Raw genomic sequence first — 18,261 nt, 5'->3', positions numbered from 1 at the left:
AATGATTGAGACATGAGCTCTTATAAATTCCTAATGGACAACAAAAAGATACTAAATACATCTGCACATAAACTAAATTTTCTCCAACTAAATTTTTATAGAAAAAACAAGGTTGTTTTATTCATTTTGGCTTTAGCTTCACAATTGAGGAAAGCACAATGCTGCTCAAGGCATATTCTCTTATTTTTCTGCTGAAAACTAGGCCCTGGATCTCTGCATAATAAATACTCAGCACCTTTGTGGCAGCGTTCAGTATAAACCAGATTATGAGAGTGTCTTATATATTTAAACAAGGACAGGGGTTCACAGGGAGGTCAAAGAGTTTAAACTTTCCTTTTTTTCCTTGATTTGGCTCTTGCTCAATATCCCTCAGGAAATGAGCTGTGAAGGGATGTGCTGCCACATCAAAATTTTGAAAGAAGATACCTTAAAACCACCAAAGTAAACCTTCCTCTGGATAATTTAACAGACTGACCGTAGCGCATTTCATCACTGACCAACAGAGCAGAAATAGCTACTACAGCCAAAGGCTCGTTCCAGAAACGTTTCTGACCAGTCTTCTTGAGCTTTAGCTTCATGGTTCCATATTTAATCACTTTAGCACTTTGCTGGTTAAACAACTCTGATATGAACTGTGAATCCCAGAAATTGTTGTTTCATCCCAAACAGTTGGAAAATTGGTAATTCTCTTTTCCCCTACCAATAGTTACAGATGCAAAAAGATCATTCCAAATCCCATTTATTCTGCTCAATGAATTGTCTTGTTCTGTGGTTTTCAGAAACCTTAACCAACTGTCCTAGTATCTTTTTGTCTCATTTTATATAACTGCTTTAAACAAATCATCCAAGCTCAGAACTGAATTTATGGTAGCAGATTCAGACTCAAGCCCTGCAGAGCACTGGTATCTATTCTCCACGTAACACGTAAGAACAGTTTCCTAGGTCAAGCAGGGCAAGACCTCCAGATCAGTGAACCCTTACCTCTTCTCTGATTCACCTAGCCATTATTTACAAATTTTCTCTAATTTCTTTTAAAATAAATTGAGTATCTTTGTGAAATCATAGACACTATAACACTACTGTTGCTGTTTAGTCACTAAGTCATGTGCAATTCTTTGTGACCCCATGGACTGTAGCCTGCCAGACTCCTCTGTCCATGAGATTTTCCAGGCAAGAATACTGGAGTGGCTTGTCATTTCCTACTCCAGGGGATTTTCCTGACTCAGGGATCGAACCTGCGTTTCCTGCATTGGGAGGCAGATTCTTTAGCACTGAGCTACCTGGGAAGCCCCCATAACACTATTAATTTTCTTTAATTTTTAACAAATTAAATATTACTTCAATGACTTTAACTCTGAAAAGTTATAAATGGCAAATGACTTTTTCTTAGAGCATACAAGATACCAGAAATGTTACTGCTTTCTGTGCACCAGTGATGTTCATGAACTTGATCAATGTATAGTCATTTAGGAATCCACTGGGATAGAATATGAGCCAGTTGGTGTGAACCCAGCTGTGTCCACCACTTTTTTTTTTTTTTTAATAACAGTAAAGCTTCACTTGTGTAGCATTTTTCTTTGTAATTTATTTAAAAAATCAGAATCTAAGGTTATAACATCCAGGGCCTTTTATATACTATTTCCTCAAAGAAATCGAGTCATCATCCCTCAGTTTATGTGGAGAATTGGTTCCAGGACTCCTATGAGTATCAAAATCTGTAGATACTGTGTCCACCACTTTTTAATCATCTGTGAGGGTCATGTGTCATGTACCACGGCTGGATTCTGAGTGAATGGCAGTTGACCAGAGGGGGATTGAAATGCAAATGTGTTCCCTGCACATATGCTCTTGATTCTAAATGATTGAAGCTCTGTTTTATATCACTAAAATCCAAGAGTGTCCAGGTATGAGGGGGTCTAGCCCAAACTGAAAGCAAATCAAGTGAATCTCTGAATGGGCCAAGCAGAACCAAACTTGTCCGTCATTTTCTCCAGGATCTGAGAGGTGATGGTCTCTGAAAGTGCTTTACCCTATGTCTCCTCTCCCTTTAGTTCTGGGCTCTAGGTCCAGCTCCCTCATCTAGACCCATTTTTAAACTGCTAGGGATCTCTGGATAAGCAGCTTATCCATGTGGACTACACATCTATATGATCATTCTCTGCATGATTAAACTCTTTACTATGAAAAAATCATCACAGGCCCCATTGAGCCATCTGATTCCAGGCTGGTTCCCTGTCAGATTCTAGGAACTTTGTTAAGCAAAGGAAGAAGCTCCTCCCAGCTGATCTTACCTTCTGATGCAGACATGTTAGTTCTAGAAACCCCCACAGACCTAAGTTACAGTAAGTCCATCGGAACATTATATGATGCAGAGCCTTTCTTCATGTTAGCAGCCATAGCTTGGACACTGAGAATAAGTCAGGGGTTTTTCCACCTGTTGGATTATATATTTTAATAGTAATCAAAAAATCACAATATTAACATGCTTGCACTGCTTAGTCAAGTGAGTTTGCACCATCAGCATCTTGTATTACTATTTATCTTTAATATTTTTCTTTGGGAGTGCCTTTGCACTAAACAAAGAAAAATTCTTCCTGTTCTCCATCTCCCTGTCCTTTGAGATGATGTTATACCAAACACTAATTTATAAAAAGAATGGTCTCTCAGAAGTGATGAAATACCAAAACTTTAAACTCCTTAAAGTTTAAAGTGCTGTTTGTTTCAAATCTTAACAACACTGAATTCTAATTTAGTCTCAACATTATAAATCAACATTCCAATAATTCTTTTTATCTAGCAATGATGCAAGATACCAAGTTGAGATTCCATCACAAGAAGACATACACTTCCCACACAATGTATGTTTGGTTTTGCATTCAGGCACCTGGGAGAATACTAGATTAATAATGCCTGTCATTTTCAGGTAACTTCAGTTTCCACTGTGTAATATAAAACCAATTCGAATAGGATTTTTAGCATTCTTTTCATTATTTATTAGACTTTCACTTAGTGAGACATAGTGTGTATATGAGTATGTCAGCTTATGTCTCAGTTTCCCCCAAATACATGATATTATACTTTCAACTTAAGGACTAAAAGTCTTAGGAGAAGCACACTGATTGAAACCACCCACCCTGGCCAGGCACCATAGTAACCATTTGCATGAGTTGTTTCATGGCAGGAGGTCCTGGTAAGGAACACAGAACTAATAAGCCTCCAACAACCCGAAGAGTTCGGGAAAGGTCAAAATGAGACACCACATGTCCGACCGACCACCCCCCAGAGTCCTTCTCTCTGGCATTCATCTTGGCTGAACAAGGCATGAACCACCAGGAAGGACTCGTAAGTCAGAATGATTGGCTCAAGACAACCGGGAAACTAATCCCATCACCATAAAACCCGAGACTGCAAGCCACGTGGCAGAGCTGTTCTCCTGGGTTCCCTTACCCTACTGCTCTCCACCCGGGTGCCCTTTCCCAATAAAATCTCTTGCTTTGCCAGCACATGTGTCTCCTCAGACAATTCATTTCCAAGTGTTAGACAAGAGCCCAGTTTCAGGCCCTGGAAGGGGTCCTCCTTCCTGCAACAAAAGTATAAAAAAGATTCACAAACATTGCTTATGTTTGCTTTCATCTGACTGATGACAGTTGTATCACATGGCCCCAGGCAGTGCTAGGAGAAGGCTGCTAAGTACACACAGACTGGCCAAACATCACTAAGAGAAGCAAGTCACAAGGTGTGGTCTGTGGTGGCACCAGACACCTGCATCAAGTAATTCCTCAAAATATAAGAAATTCACTTAAGGGAAATGCAGCTTATTTTAACAAATGTTCCTGTGGTAAATTTCAACTTCCTGTTGGATAGTTGTTATTGTCTGGGCTGCTTTAAAACTATTGTTAAGAAACAGCAGATCTTTAAAAATTACAAGCTTTAGTAGAATAAACTGAGCTATCAAAGTGTGGCTATACCCAGAGTAACACTTGGGTGAATTCAACCCAAAGGAATTATAACTTAATAAAGATATATGAGATAGCATCAGGGCATTTTGACAAAATATTTTCTGTCACTTTTATGAAGTTTACTTTTAAATATGTTAACTCAGTCTTTGGAATTTAAAAACAAATGTCTTCTATAACTGTTTAAATAGCTTTAGCATTAATAATTAATTAAATAGCATTCAGACATACTAGACTCTTTCCAATGTTAGGATTCTGGGTTGAAATTATTGCTTTAATCCGTTGAGTTGAAACATTTCTACTTCCAACACTAGAGTCAAAGGAGCAAGAAAGGTGATACAATAGAGTACCCTGATTTTAGCATTAACATGTGACTGGTCTCAACTGTCAAGTCTCTCTTGTCAGTTATCACCTACTCTCACCCCATTATCTCTGTCTAGTTTCAGTCTTCATTATTTCTAACATGGCTGGCAACTGTAGCTTCCTCTCAAGCCTCTGGGCCTCCAATCTTCCTCCCCCGCAACCACCCACCACCCTTCAGGAATCTGGCCATTTATACCTTCCTTAAAGCTACAGCAAGTGTTCAACTGCCTATTGTACTTAAAGTTCAAACTCTATTAAATAAACCAAATTTCTGTTAGGTAAATCAAGTGATGAAACAACTTCTTCACAATTCATATTTAACCTATTTCTTCAGCCTTACCTTTAACCATCATTTATGCACTCCTAAATACCTTGAACTGTAATTTTTACCACAATGGCTAAAACAGATTGTGTGATTAGACTCTCCCAGTTCTAATCCCAGTAGACACCTCCTAGACATGTGAACTAAAATTAAGTGCTTAATTTCTTTAAATTTCAGTTTTCCCATCTGCAAAATGAGTATTAAGGGATTGTTGTTAATATTCAATAACACAATTACTCAATAAAGAGTAGCTAGGACTAACCACAGCAAACAAACACTTTATTCACTCTTATTTCCATGCCTTTACCCAAAGCCATTTATTTGCCTGATGTGTCCCTCCCACCTGGCATCTTTTTGTCAATGAATTCCTATCTGTCCCTCAAAGCCTGATTCAAATGGCAACTCTCTTCGAAAGCCTTCCTCTGCCATTTCACTTAGAAAAAGGTAGTTGCTCCCACTGTGGTAATCTTACAGCATTTTGTGCATACTGCGCTATTAAAACATGTATCCTCCTAGATCCACATATACCTTCTTCCCCACACTGTAAGATCTGCATGGGAAACAGCAATAATAACTTTGCATCTTTGTATTAATGGTTGAACTGTGTCCCCCACAAAAAGATATATTTAAGTCTTAATACCCAGTACCTCAAAAGGTGGCTTTAGTTGGAAATAGGGTTGTTGCAAATATAGTTAGTTAAGATGAAGTCATACTGGAGTATGATTAGCTCCAATCCAGTATGACTGGTGTTCTTAGAAGAAGGCAGCAATGTGAAGACAAAGAAACAGAGAAAATAACATGTGGGGATGTTTAGCACTGTAACTTACATTCTGCTCATAAAGTGATAATTATTATTAATAATCAAGGCAGCAATATAAAGTTTTTCAACAGATGATTCATAAAAATGACACAATTATTCATCTTTACATGTTATCTATAATCTGAGGATACTGTGTCTGAGATTCCAGAAAATGTTTTCTCAAAACATTTTTTATTAACAGCACATTTGCTCTTAGTGACCTATTAATATATATAGTGTTATGCTGATATGTGCCCTACACCAAGCCCAAGCCACAACGAAAGATCACGCATGCTACAATGAAGACCCCATGTGCTGTAACTAAGCCAAATAAACACATTTTTTTTAAAGAAAAGAAAAAGAACACACCAAGTGAAGGTGGAAGCAGAGACGGGTGATACATCGACAGCCAAAGAATGGCAAGCAATTGCTGGCCTTCACCAGAAGCTAAGACAGACAGGGAAGGATTCCTCCTAAGGGCCTTCAGACTTCAAGCCAACATTTTGATCTCAGATTTCTAGCCTCCAGAACCGTGAGACAATAAATGTCTGTTGTGTAAGCTACCCAGTTTGTGGTACTTTGTTATGACAGACCTAGGAAAGTAACACATATTCCCAGATTCAGGGAAGAAACTCCAATATATTTGTGTTGGAGAAACAAATGGCTTTAAGAATTTCACTTAATCAGTTTGGACTTACATAGAAAAGTAAGGGTATGTAGATGGCTATATTAGATCATCAAAAGCTCTAGCTCTAAGAATCTATGATTCTGTGTGATTTCATAGTTTAGTGCCATATTTCCTTCCCTTCCCCATCTAAAATTTTAAGATGATAGATTCTTAGGATTTTGAAACCTTTGCTACATTCCTCCTTGCCCTGTAACCTACATTAATTGCTCATAAAGTGAAAATAATTACTAATCATCATGGCAGTGATATAAAGTTTTTAAACAGATGATTCATAAAAATGACACAATTATTCATCTTTACATGTTATCTGTAATGTAAGAATATTGTGTCTGAGACTCCAGAAAATTTTCCTCAAAGCATTTCTATCTACAATACATTTGCTCTCAGTGGTCTATTAATCTACTACACTGTTATGCTGATATGCGCCCTACGCCTAACATACTAATTTACAGGGAAATAACGGTATTTAGTTCAGTTCAGTTCAGTCGCTCAATTGCGTCCGACTCTGTGACCCCATGGACCGCAGCACGCCAGGCTTCCCTGTCCATCACCAACTCCCAGAGCTTGCTCAAACTCATGTCCATTGAGTCGGTGATGCCATCCAACCAACTCATCCTCTGTTGTTACCTTCTCTTCCTGCCTTCCATCTTTCCCAGCGTCAGAGTCTTTTCAAATGAGTGTAACATTACAGACAGATAAAACTAATCTTAAATTCTAGACCAGAATCAAGGTCTACTTCTCTACTTTAGAAACTGTAGCTAAGAAAAAGGAAAAAAGTCTAGAGGAATTTGGAAAGTGAAATGTAATTTCAGTCACAGTCGTTAGAAAGAACATTCACTGTATAACTGAAAATTCCAAAGCACACAAAGAAAACAGAAGGCCGTGCTATGTGGTGCCTAAAATAACACATTATTATAAAGTAAATCGATTTAATTTTGAGAGCATCAAAAATCCAAGACTATGAAAGTGTGGCTGCTGAGATCTCTCTGAGCCTTAACTTCAAGAATGTGCAGTGAAGGTGCTAAATCTGTCATAAAATAGAAAGCTCTGCCCTCCCTGAGCCAAACATCCAGTTTTCTGACACCTACATTTACTCGAAAGAGATGTTTCACCTTTTATTATTCAGGTCTGTGAGCACAAGATCCCCAAAGAAAGATGCCAGTATACTGACAGTCCAGTCTGCTGGCTTGCAGAACTTCTATGAGCATACATGTTCCACTCAGTAATCCAATAGTCCAACAGCCATGTGATAATCATGGGTTATGTCTTATCCCAGGCCCACTATTAGTTTGCTGTGGCAACTTTGAGCAAATTACTTTTTTTCTGAAGCTCAGTTTCTTCATTTGTAGGCCAAAATAATGACAGTCTCTGCTTCCTAGGATTTGTTGTGAGGATTAAAATAAGAGAAAGTTCAGAGTGCTTAATATAGAGCCTGGCATATTATAATCACCCAATAAAAGTTAACTGTTATCTTCATCAGCATTATTACTGGTGCATGTAATGGAACTAGGAAGCAAGTTAAGGGTAGGACAATGCCTGTTTCTTAATGGACACCAGATAGTAACACTCTAGGCCAGTTATCAGTAAACTAAGCTTGTGGTCCAAGTACAATCCAAAGCTTGCTTTTGTAAATAATCATTTACTGGAACATAGTCACTCCTGTTCTTTTGCATGTAGTCTATGTGTACTTTCCCCTGAAGATTTAGTAGTTGTAAAAAAAGAAAAAATGGAAAGCCTACAGATCCTGAAATACTTATTATTTGGCCCTTTAAAGAACAAATTTGCTGATTCTGCACCAGGTCCTTGTAACTTCTAGTATGGTTTTCGGCACTTCAGACATGTGGACACTCAGGATCCCCACACGTTGTGAATCAGAATCTGCACCTTTACACAGGACCCCCAAGTGATTCAATGCACATTAAAGGCTGAGATGCACTGGTTGAGGCGGCTGCTGCTGCTGCTAAGTTGCTTCAGTCATGTCCGACTCTGTACGACCCCATAGATGGAAGCCCATCAGGCTCCTTCATCCCTGGGATTCTCCAGGCAAGAACACTGGAGTGGGTTGCCATTTCCTTCTCCAATGCATGAAAGTGAAAAGTGAAAGTCAAGTCGCTCAGTCGTGCCCAACTCTTAGCGACCCCATGGACCACAGCCCACCAGGCTCCTTCGTCCATGGGATTATCCAGTCAAAAGTACTGGAGTGGGCTGCCATTGCTGGTTGAGGCCAGGGATTGGCAAACCTTTGTAAAGAGCCAAATAGTAAATATCTCAAGCTCTGAAGCACTGCATCTGTGTTGCACCTGTTCAACTGTGGGAGAGCAGCCATAAACAACATGCAAACAAATGGGCATGGTTCTATACCAATAAAATTATTTATGGAAACTGGAATTTTAATTTCATATGATTTTCTTATGTCACAAAATAACCTTTTAATTTTTCCAAATATTTAAAAATGTTAACACCTCTTTTAATTTATGCACCACATAAACAGGCCACAGGCTGGATCTGGCCCACCGGCCATAGTCTACAGGCTTGTGCTGGGCTGCTGCTGAACCAGCACTGAGCCCCTCCCCTCACTAATTCCACGATCCTAAATACACCTATTTATATTTTCAGTGAAGTTACCTGTCATTTATTTAACTTATCCTAGAATACATTTCTCCTCCTCCCACATAATTTCTCACTTGTGATATAAAGTTTCTGTCAAATGATGTGATGGCACACTACATCGTTTTTCATAAACAGAATAGAATATAGCACAGAGAAGCTGAGCTAAGAGACATATAGCTCTATCTATCTACCTGTCTATCAATAGATTTCATGTATGTATGTGCACACGTATACCTGCCTCTGAAGGAATGTGAAATTGATCATGATAAAGAACTCTCTAGCCCTAAATTTGAACCAACCATATCAAACATTTCTAATAATAAGTATGCAGTCTGGGGTCAAGACTCTTTATTTTGTATGCAAACCTGATGAAATATTGGGATTTTAAACAAATCAGTTTCATAAAAGAAGCTTAATTCATAGAAATCTTTAATTAATGTTTAAATTTTACTGAAGTTAAGTTCAATAGAAACCTGTCACTAGTGATGGCTAGATAAGAGAACTTTGTTGAATTAACATTAATAATTTAGGATCACCAATTTAAGAAACATGGAAGTACTCAAAATTCATCAGAAACACAATCTACATTAACTATCTGAACAATCCTAGAGGGAATATTTATATCTAAAATTTTTAATCTGAATGACTTTGTCAGAGTATGTTCTGACTCCTGGTCCAGGCTACTGCCACATTTTTACATATACTTTTTTTTTTTTTTAAACTTTACATAATTGTATTAGTTTTGCCAAATATTTATATCTTATTGACTCTCTTTTATCTTTCTCCCATCATTCAGTTTTCTCTCTCCTTTCTAGGATAATCTGTTTTCTGAGACAGGCCAAGATAAAGACCTTTCTACTTAATCTGACAAACCCTCTAACTATAAATCATTCACTAATGAAGATTTTTCCCCAGTATATTCACTAGGAAGATTTCACCTACAAGAAACAGAAAATCCTGGCCTAACTAGCTGAAGCCTTATGAAATTTATTATTTTATATAAGATATTCTCAGGTGAGGCAGCTTCAGGATTGCTTAATTCAATGCCTCAACAACATCATGAAGGACTAAGGATCTTTCTATCATTCTACAATGCATTCTTCGGGATATGGCCTTGTCCTTAGGCTAACTACCTTATATCATAATCAGACAAAAGAACATCTAGTGAAAATAGTGTTTTTGTGTATCTCTTTTTAATTGTGACAAAAATTTTCGCAAAGTTCCCCGGAAGATTTCATTCCTTGCACTAACCAGAAATGCATCATACCTATTACTAAAATATGAACAGCCAAGAAGAATGAGATTATCATAATTGGATTAGGAAAACATATGGCTTTATTAAAGAGGTTAAATTATATGAACAGAAATCCCTATTAGGGGGAAGGAGGAGTGGTGTAGGAATTATCACTGAGTAAAATCAAACAATACTCAATATGACAACTGAAATTCCTATTTAGCAAACTGTCCCTAATAAAGGGTATCTCATTCATCAGCCAGAGTTAAACTGAAGGTAGCTAATTGTGTGTGTGCGCACTCGCATTCTTAGTCGTTTTCAACTCTTCCCGACCCCCTGGACTATAGCCTGCCAGGCTCCTCTGTTCGTGGAATTTTCCAGGCAAGAATACTGGAGTGGGTTGCCATTTCCTACTCCCGGGGATCTTCCCTATTCAGGGATCAAACCCACATCTCTTTCATCTCCTGCACTAGCATGAAGATTCTTTACCACTTTGCAACCTGGGAAGCCCAGCTAATTAATTTTCAAGAAATAGATACCACTGGGAGATTCAGACTGTGACTGTATAATCTGAATATTGGTCTAATATAGATCTGAAGCAGCCAAAATGTAATTACAGAACTGAAGGCACATACCACACTGTGATTTCCCTGGACTTTCCCGGTGGCTCAGACGATAAAGAATCCGCCTGCAATGCAGGAGACCCAGGTTCAATCCCTGGGTGGGGTTCGATCCCTCGGTCAGGAAGATCCCCTGGAGAAGGGAATGGCAACCCAATCCAGTATTCTTGCTTGGAGAATCCCATGGACAGAAGAGCCTGGTGGGCTACAGTCCATGGGGTCGCAAAGAGTCAGACATGACTGAGCAACTCAATTTCACTTTCTTTCATCACAATCTGAGGATAGCTATAGAGCTTTGCAAAATCTAACGCTAACATCTTTCCGTAAACCAATATCCATCATGTGATTCGGGCAGTTGGTATTTGTAATCAGCAACCTGGCTCCAGCCAACTTTCTCAACAATATCATCAATTCCAGTTAATATCGGAGAAGGAAATGGCAACCCACTCCAGTATTCTTGCCTGGAGAATCCCAGGGACGGAGCAGCCTGGTGGGCTGCTGTCTATGGGGTCACACAGAGTCGGACACGACTGAAGTGACTTAGCTGTAGCAACCAATTAATATGAATGCTAATCAATTAGAATGTGCATTCTTTTTAGATCCCTTTTCATCCACCTCAATCAAATGCTTGTCATTTTAATAATAGTCTCTTGGTTCCTGCATTCCCCTCATATTTTCACTGGCTTTTGATCATAACTTTACAGTGATTCCAATTTTCGCTATTTGTACTCATCAAGAGCAACCAACATTTGCTTTTACAGGTGGGATATTAGGGAGTGGTAAGGACTGCGGAAAAAATCAAGAGCAGATGGTCTACTCATGGGATCAGCTGCTTCTCAGCTTGGCTGACTTAGCTGATGCTACTGGTTTTCAGGCTCAATATGATGAGATTTTCCAGTTTTTCAAGAGAAATTAGGAATATAGATGCTTATGTAGTAATCTCCCAATTTGAAGTGGCTGATGGGTGATAAGAGGACCAAAATAAGAAGAGAAGTTGGTGCATTCTCTTCCTTCTGTCTCTCACTGTCCACCCTTAGTGTCTACCTAGCAGCAGAAAGTACAGAAAGCTTGGTGAAGGCAGAGCACTGTTTCTGAGACCCAGCTGGTGACAGGGCAGCTTTGCAGACCATTACCACTTATTTTTCCCAAACAACATAAACCAATTCTAAATATATTCTAAAACTACTCTAAGTATTCCAAATATAACATAGAAAACTTTCAAACAAACTTCCTTCTGTAATTTAAAAGTCTAAATCAGAAACTGACTGATATTTGTTAATACACATCAGGACCTGACATGTCTCAGAGACACTTATCTTACCTTCCTGTTATGTTTTGCTCTTTTTTCATAAGAATATAGTTTTATGTTGAGTAATTTAGGATGGGGGTGTCTCTTAATGGGCTTAACAACAAGTGCTATTTAAGTATTTTGCTGCTAAAAATGTGACAGTTACACTCTCTTTTTCCCATGCATGTTCTGAAGACACATTTAAACATTCAATCTGTGAGAATCTGCTTACTTCCTCTGCAGAACATCGAAGAAAAAAGTTACTACCTGAACAGAAAGATTAAAGTGTTTAAATGTGATCAGAGATCTAGAAATAAAATAACATACTCCATAAAAAAATTGTGCGAAATCACAACACAGGTACATTGTAAATGAACAACTCAGAAATGCAGTATAAGAGAACAGGAACATAAGAGATGCTATTAAAGTAAGCTTTAGAATAAGCAAAACCATATAAATTTTGTTGTTTTTTTTACAAAGAATAAAGGAAAAATAAGATTAAAATGTCGATATTTAATTTTGCCACTCTTTGAACTTAAGGGTGAATTGTAGCTTGAGAATTTTCTAAAGGTTTGATGAATAATAATTTCCCTTTAAATCCAAAGTTTTTCCCTAATAGCTTTTTGGAGAACTGTCTGATCCTTGACTGTACACAGTCTTGGCTTATGAATAAGGCAAAACAGTTTATGAGGGATAGAGTCTTTGATATATAGACATGTGTGTGTACATGCTTAAACTGTTTATAATGGAAATGTAACCAGAATAAAGATAAAATTACATAATGGATTCTTATATGATGTAACCACTGCCTCAGAGTCTTGGGAAAACTGTTGTTCAGAGACTTCCAGGATTCCAAGAAATCAACAAGGAAGTCGAAGAAAAAATGTAGGAAAAAATTTTTTTAAGTTCACTGTCCAAATGGGACCTACTTAAACTCAAAAGCTTTTGCACAGCAAAGGAAACAATAAACAAACAAAAAGACAATTCTCAGATTGGAAGAAAATATTTGCGAATGATGTGACTGATAAGGGAGTAATCTCCAAAATTTACAAACAGCCTAGACACTTAATAGTATCAAAACAAACAACCCAAAGAATGGGCAGAAGACCTGAATAGACATTTCTCAAGAGGACATATGATGGCCAACAGGCACATGAAAAATGTTCAACATCGCTAGTTATTAGAGAAATGCAAATCAAAACTATAATGAGATACCACCTCACACCAGTCAAAATGGCCATTATAAAAAAAAAAAATCCACAAACAACAAATGCTGGAGACAGTGTGGAGAGAAGGGAACCCTCCTGCACTGTTGGTGGCAATGTAAATTGGTACAGCCACTATGGAGAACAGTACGGAAGCTCCTTAAAAAACTAAAGATAGAGCTACCATATGACCCTGCAATCCCACTTCTGGGCATATATCCATAGAAAAACATGGCCCAAAAAGACAGATGCACCCCAATGTTCACTGCAGCACTGTTTACAATAGCAAGACATGGAAGCATGGTAAATGTCCATCAACAGAGGAATGGATAAGATGATATGGTATATGTATACAATGGAATATTACTCAGCAATTAAAAAGAAAGAAATAAGGCCATTTGCAGCAATGTGGATGGACCTAGACAGTGTCATGCTGAGTGAAGTAAGTCAGACCGAGAAGGAGACAAATATCATACGACATCACTTATATGTGGAATCTAGAAATGATACAAATGAATTTAAATACAAAACAGAAAAAGACTTACAGACTTAAAAAACAAACTCCTGATTGCCGAGGGGAAGGGATAATTAAGGACTTTGGGAAGGTCATGTATACACTAATATATTTAAAACGGATAACCAACAAAAACCTATTGTATAGCACATGGAACTCTACTCAATATTATGTGCCAGTCTGGATGGGAGGGTGGCTTGGGTAGAATGGATACATGTATATGTATGGCTGAGTCCCTTCACTATTCACCTGACACTATCACAACAATGTTAATCGACTACACCCCAATACAAAATGTTTTGGTGTTATAAATAAATAAATAAAGTGCTACAAGGAAAAAAAAGAAGTCTGCTGTCTAATCTAAGGTTATTTGAACGCTTCTATAGATGTTTATTGGAACAGCTGACACTGAGGCTCCGACACTTTTGCCCACCTGATATAAGAGCCAAACCACTGGAAAAGACCTTGATGTTGGAAAAGACTGAGGGCAGGAGGAGAAGGGGACGACAAAGGATGAGCTTGTTGAATGGCATCACTGACTCAATGTATATGAATTTGAGCAAACCCTGAGAGAAAGTGAAGGACAGGGAAGCCTGGCACGCTGCATGCAGTCCATGGGGTCACAAAGAGTTGGACATGACTTAGTGACTGACCACCACCACCAATAAATGTTTATGAGATTGTATCACCTAGTATTAAGGTTCATAAAATACATCATTTATACACACAACAACCATATGAGTCAAACTCTCTAAACTTTCAAGTTACCACCCAGCTTAAATCCATCTCTTAAACTTGATTTAGTATGTTGCTCTGGATTCCTCCTGGACAGGACAGACTAGATATTGGGAAAGCAGCTGAAGACACAGACAAACTACTGACTTTCATTCTTTCTCTCTAAAAGGCATTTAACAGCACTTTCTGTTTCAGACAGGTAAGATGTTGGTTTATGTGTATTTTCATTTATATAAAGTATTGAGATCTTGGAATCTGAAAGATCATTTTGGTCTTTCAAAAAATAAGGGGAAAGTGAGGAGCAAGGCATTTTCCAAATGTGTGAACTAATCTGCTCTTTTTGCCACTTTGAGTTTTGGAATGGAAGTTATAATCCAAATTATTTTTATGATTCAAAATATCAACAAGTGAACCAAAAAAACCCACAGTAGTAACAAGTATTTGTGATTGTGAAACACAAATCAACACATACTCTCTTGCTTCAAGCGCATTTATGAAATTATTTCCATTCTATCTAGTTCTGGTACTGGTCCAAAGGATGGGGAAAAAAGAAAAACACAAACCCATTAACACAAAAACACTAAAAAAAAAAATACCTAAACTTATTCATTGATAAGATTTCTAAAAGTTCAGAATGGAAAGCATAACAGGAAATGATAGTTTGTTTATAAACAGCTTGATAATGGACTAAATGAGAATTAGTCCATAGAAGTCTTAATTTGGTCATATTCATTGTTAAAATAGTCCCTGGAGTTGGTGATAGACAGGGAGGCCTGGCGTGCTGCGATTCATGGGGTCGCAAAGAGTCGGACACGACTGATCTGATCTAATCTGATCTTACCTAGCTTGGGCTTCCCCTGTGGCACAATGCTAAAGAACCCACCTGCCAATGGAGGAGATGCAAGAGATGAGGGTTCAATCCCTGGGTGGGGAAGATCCCCTGAAGTAGGAAATGGCAACCCACTCCAGTATTCTTGTCTGGAAAATCCCATGGACAGAGGAGCCTGGCAGGCTATAGTCCATGGGGTCGGAAAAAGTCGGACAGGACTGAGCGTGTGCGCGCGTGCATGCACGTGCGCGCACAAACACACACACACACACACACACATACACGTCTTACCTAAAGCTTGTGCTGTGCTGTGCTTTCTCACTCAGTTGTGTACCGCTCTTTACAACACTATGAACCACAGTTCACGAGGCTCTTCTGTCCATGGGGTTCTCCAGGCAACAATACTAGAGTGGGCTGCCTTGCCCTCCTCCAGGGGATCGACCCAACACAAGGATCAAACCCAGGTCTCCCGCATTGCAGGTAGATTCTTTACAAATGGGCTACCAGGGAAGGTCACATAAAGTTTACAATTGCTTATAACTTTCACTCTGCCTCAGTGACATTTTCCTATCTTTGTTCTCTATAACACCATGGTAAGTAAAAATGAGCTGAACCAGGACTCCTAAGGACTCATGGTTTTCTCATCTTCTTTGCCAGGCATGGCTTCTGCTCCTTCTGTGACCCTCCTAGTTGCTGAGGGGAAGTCTGTCCCTTTAACCACCCCCCCCATACCCCCAACCAAGTCATCTTTCAAGTCCTGAAACTCCTGATTTTGACTCTTTTTTTTCCTAATTAGTTGTTCAGTTGCTCTTTATACACACACAGACATTTATATACACTTCCAAAAATTTACTTATTTACTTAACCTCACTGTGCCAAGTCTTAGTTAGGTATGCGGGATCTAGTCCCCTGACCAGGAATGGAGCCCTCACCCCCTGCACTGGGAGGGTGGAGTCCTGGCCACTGGACCACCAGGGAAGTTCCTCAGTTCTTTCCAAGCAACTCTAGGTTCTGGGAGTGGTGGCTGTTTTAAATATCCCCATCTCTGAGGATTTTCTTGGTATTTCACTAGACGAATCTGAACTCCCCCACCCCGCGCATTCCCCCTGCATGAATGACTTGACTTTGACTGAAGGCAAAGTCCTGAAAAGGATCCAATTCCATTCGCGTGACGGAGCATGAGACAGCCTTACAGCACCCGGTGCCTGCATCTGCATCTGAGGGCACGACAGGGAGGACGATGCCGTAGAATGCACCGCTGTTTGCTAGTTGGACATGAATGGTCAACTGGTGTTCTGTCAGAAATTCAGCTTTCCCTTCTGTTCTCCTAAATATGTGATGGATTTGTGAAGTAAACTTACTCCTTCCAAAAATGGGTGCACTTTTTACCTCAATTCACTCCTAGAGCCTGAACTTTTAAGTTTCTTGCCAAGAAACATATCCCCATCGTGGCACCCATACCCACTTTCCCTGGAACATTCCAGCACCAGTTTTATGATAGCCCCTTCATTGCGTTGCTCCCACCACTCACCCGATACCCACCCTCTCGTCCACGCCCGGGCAGGCAGGGCTGGGACACCAGACCTACCTTGGCCACGGGTAGCACCGGGCAAGTGAGGGTGGCAGGGACAGTGGCTTCTGAGTGCACAGGAGTGGGTGGTGGTTGACGAGATCCGCCCTCAGGTAAGCGGCGTGAGGAGAAGGACACCAGCGGCTTGGGCAGGAGAGAGAAGGGCCGTAGAAGTAGACAGCGCCGGCTATTTTCAGGCGGGCTTCATTTGAGTGGCCTCCTGCCCCCTAATATCTGATATTAGGGAAGAATGGTGGCAAACTGTTTTCCTCCTCAGTTACAGTTGGACACCTGCCTGCTCTCCGCGCACAGGGGGCTTAGGAACTGCCCCTGAAAGCCGAGAGCCTCTCGCGCATGCGCAGTCGGCTTCCCAGAACCGGCCCGCTCCAGTCTGATCCTGTCAAGGCTTGTTGGCCTAGAGCTTGGTTCAGCGCAGGTGAGCCTCATCCGGGAGCTAGACCCCGCCCCACCCCCCGCCCACCGCCAAACTCCTGCCCAGACCCACGCAGTCAACAGGTTAGCTTGACCAGACCGCTTCCTGCCTTATGTAGGATGTAGAGAAACTGGAACTGGAATTATATGCATATATATATATAGGATTTGTATGTATGTGACGGCCACTGCCCTAAACATCAAATTGACCATGCTGTTTCCACATTCAATGGGGCGCAGCAGAGGGAAGGATTTTCTCTCCGTATCTGTGTATCTCCCTACCTGCCAAGCTTCTTCCGCGCATGTATCCCTCAGTCCATGTATCTACGGTCCACCGAAGCAGCTAGGAACAAAGACCCAGGAGAAATGAGAGTTCCTCCTTAGGAGAACAGGAGGAAAAGGCTAGGGAACTTGGTAACCCCCGACCTCACATTCTCTTTAGGAGAATAGAGGGTAGAAAACAGTTTATGCCGTGGGGCCAGTGGGCTGAGGGAGAGAATTCTGGGCGTGGTGATTTCAGCAGAGCTGGGCTTACTGCTGAGGAGCAGAGGTGTAGGGAGGAGACTGGGGCCACAGTCTGGGGCCACAAAGGAAACGCTTTCTCTGCAGATCCAAGAAAGAAAATTATTTGGGGAACTGGAAAGAAAAGACCCTAGGATACTTTCCTCTTTTCCCAGGTCCTTAGGAGCATTTTGAGACCTCCCTTGTAGCTCAGTTGGTAAAGAATCTGCCTGCAATGCAGGAGACCGGGGTTCCATTCATGGGTCAGGAAGATCTCCTGGAGAAGGAAATGGCAACCCACTCTGGTATTCTTGCCTAGAGAATCCCATCAACAGAGGAGCCTGGCAGGCTACAGTCCATGGGGTTGCAAGAGTCGGACACAACTTAGCAACTAAACCACCACCACCACTAGGAGCATTTTAAAATTATCACAGTCTTCCTTCCTATTCTTCCTATTCCTTCCTTCCTTCCTTCGTATTCTACGAATTTAATATAATTTATGAGCTTTAAGCACCCCACTCCAGTACTCTTGCCTGGACAATCCTATGGACGGAGGAGCCTGGTAGGCTGCAGCCCATGGGATCACTAAGAGTCG

The 18,261-nt window shown here is 40.2% G+C and overlaps 1 long non-coding RNA gene across 2 annotated transcripts in view; it reads right to left on the bottom strand.

Moving 5' to 3' along the window:
- LOC129640868 (uncharacterized) overlaps positions 1-17,158 on the bottom strand; it is a 154,342-nt gene extending 137,184 nt beyond the window's left edge. Inside the window, exon 1 of one of the 2 annotated variants that reach the window (XR_008709005.1) lies at positions 16,752-17,158. This is a non-coding gene — a long non-coding RNA (uncharacterized LOC129640868). The remainder of the gene's footprint in view (positions 1-16,751) is intronic. The other variant, XR_008709006.1, reaches the window with a different exon arrangement.
- Between the last annotated feature and the right edge of the window lie 1,103 nt (positions 17,159-18,261).

The sequence above is a fragment of the Bubalus kerabau genome, unplaced genomic scaffold (assembly GCF_029407905.1).
Source record: "Bubalus kerabau isolate K-KA32 ecotype Philippines breed swamp buffalo unplaced genomic scaffold, PCC_UOA_SB_1v2 scaffold_50, whole genome shotgun sequence".
Classification (NCBI taxonomy): Eukaryota; Metazoa; Chordata; class Mammalia; order Artiodactyla; family Bovidae; genus Bubalus; species Bubalus kerabau.
The sequence above is the reverse complement of the archived record's forward strand: the minus strand, read 5'-3'. Positions and strand labels throughout refer to the sequence as shown.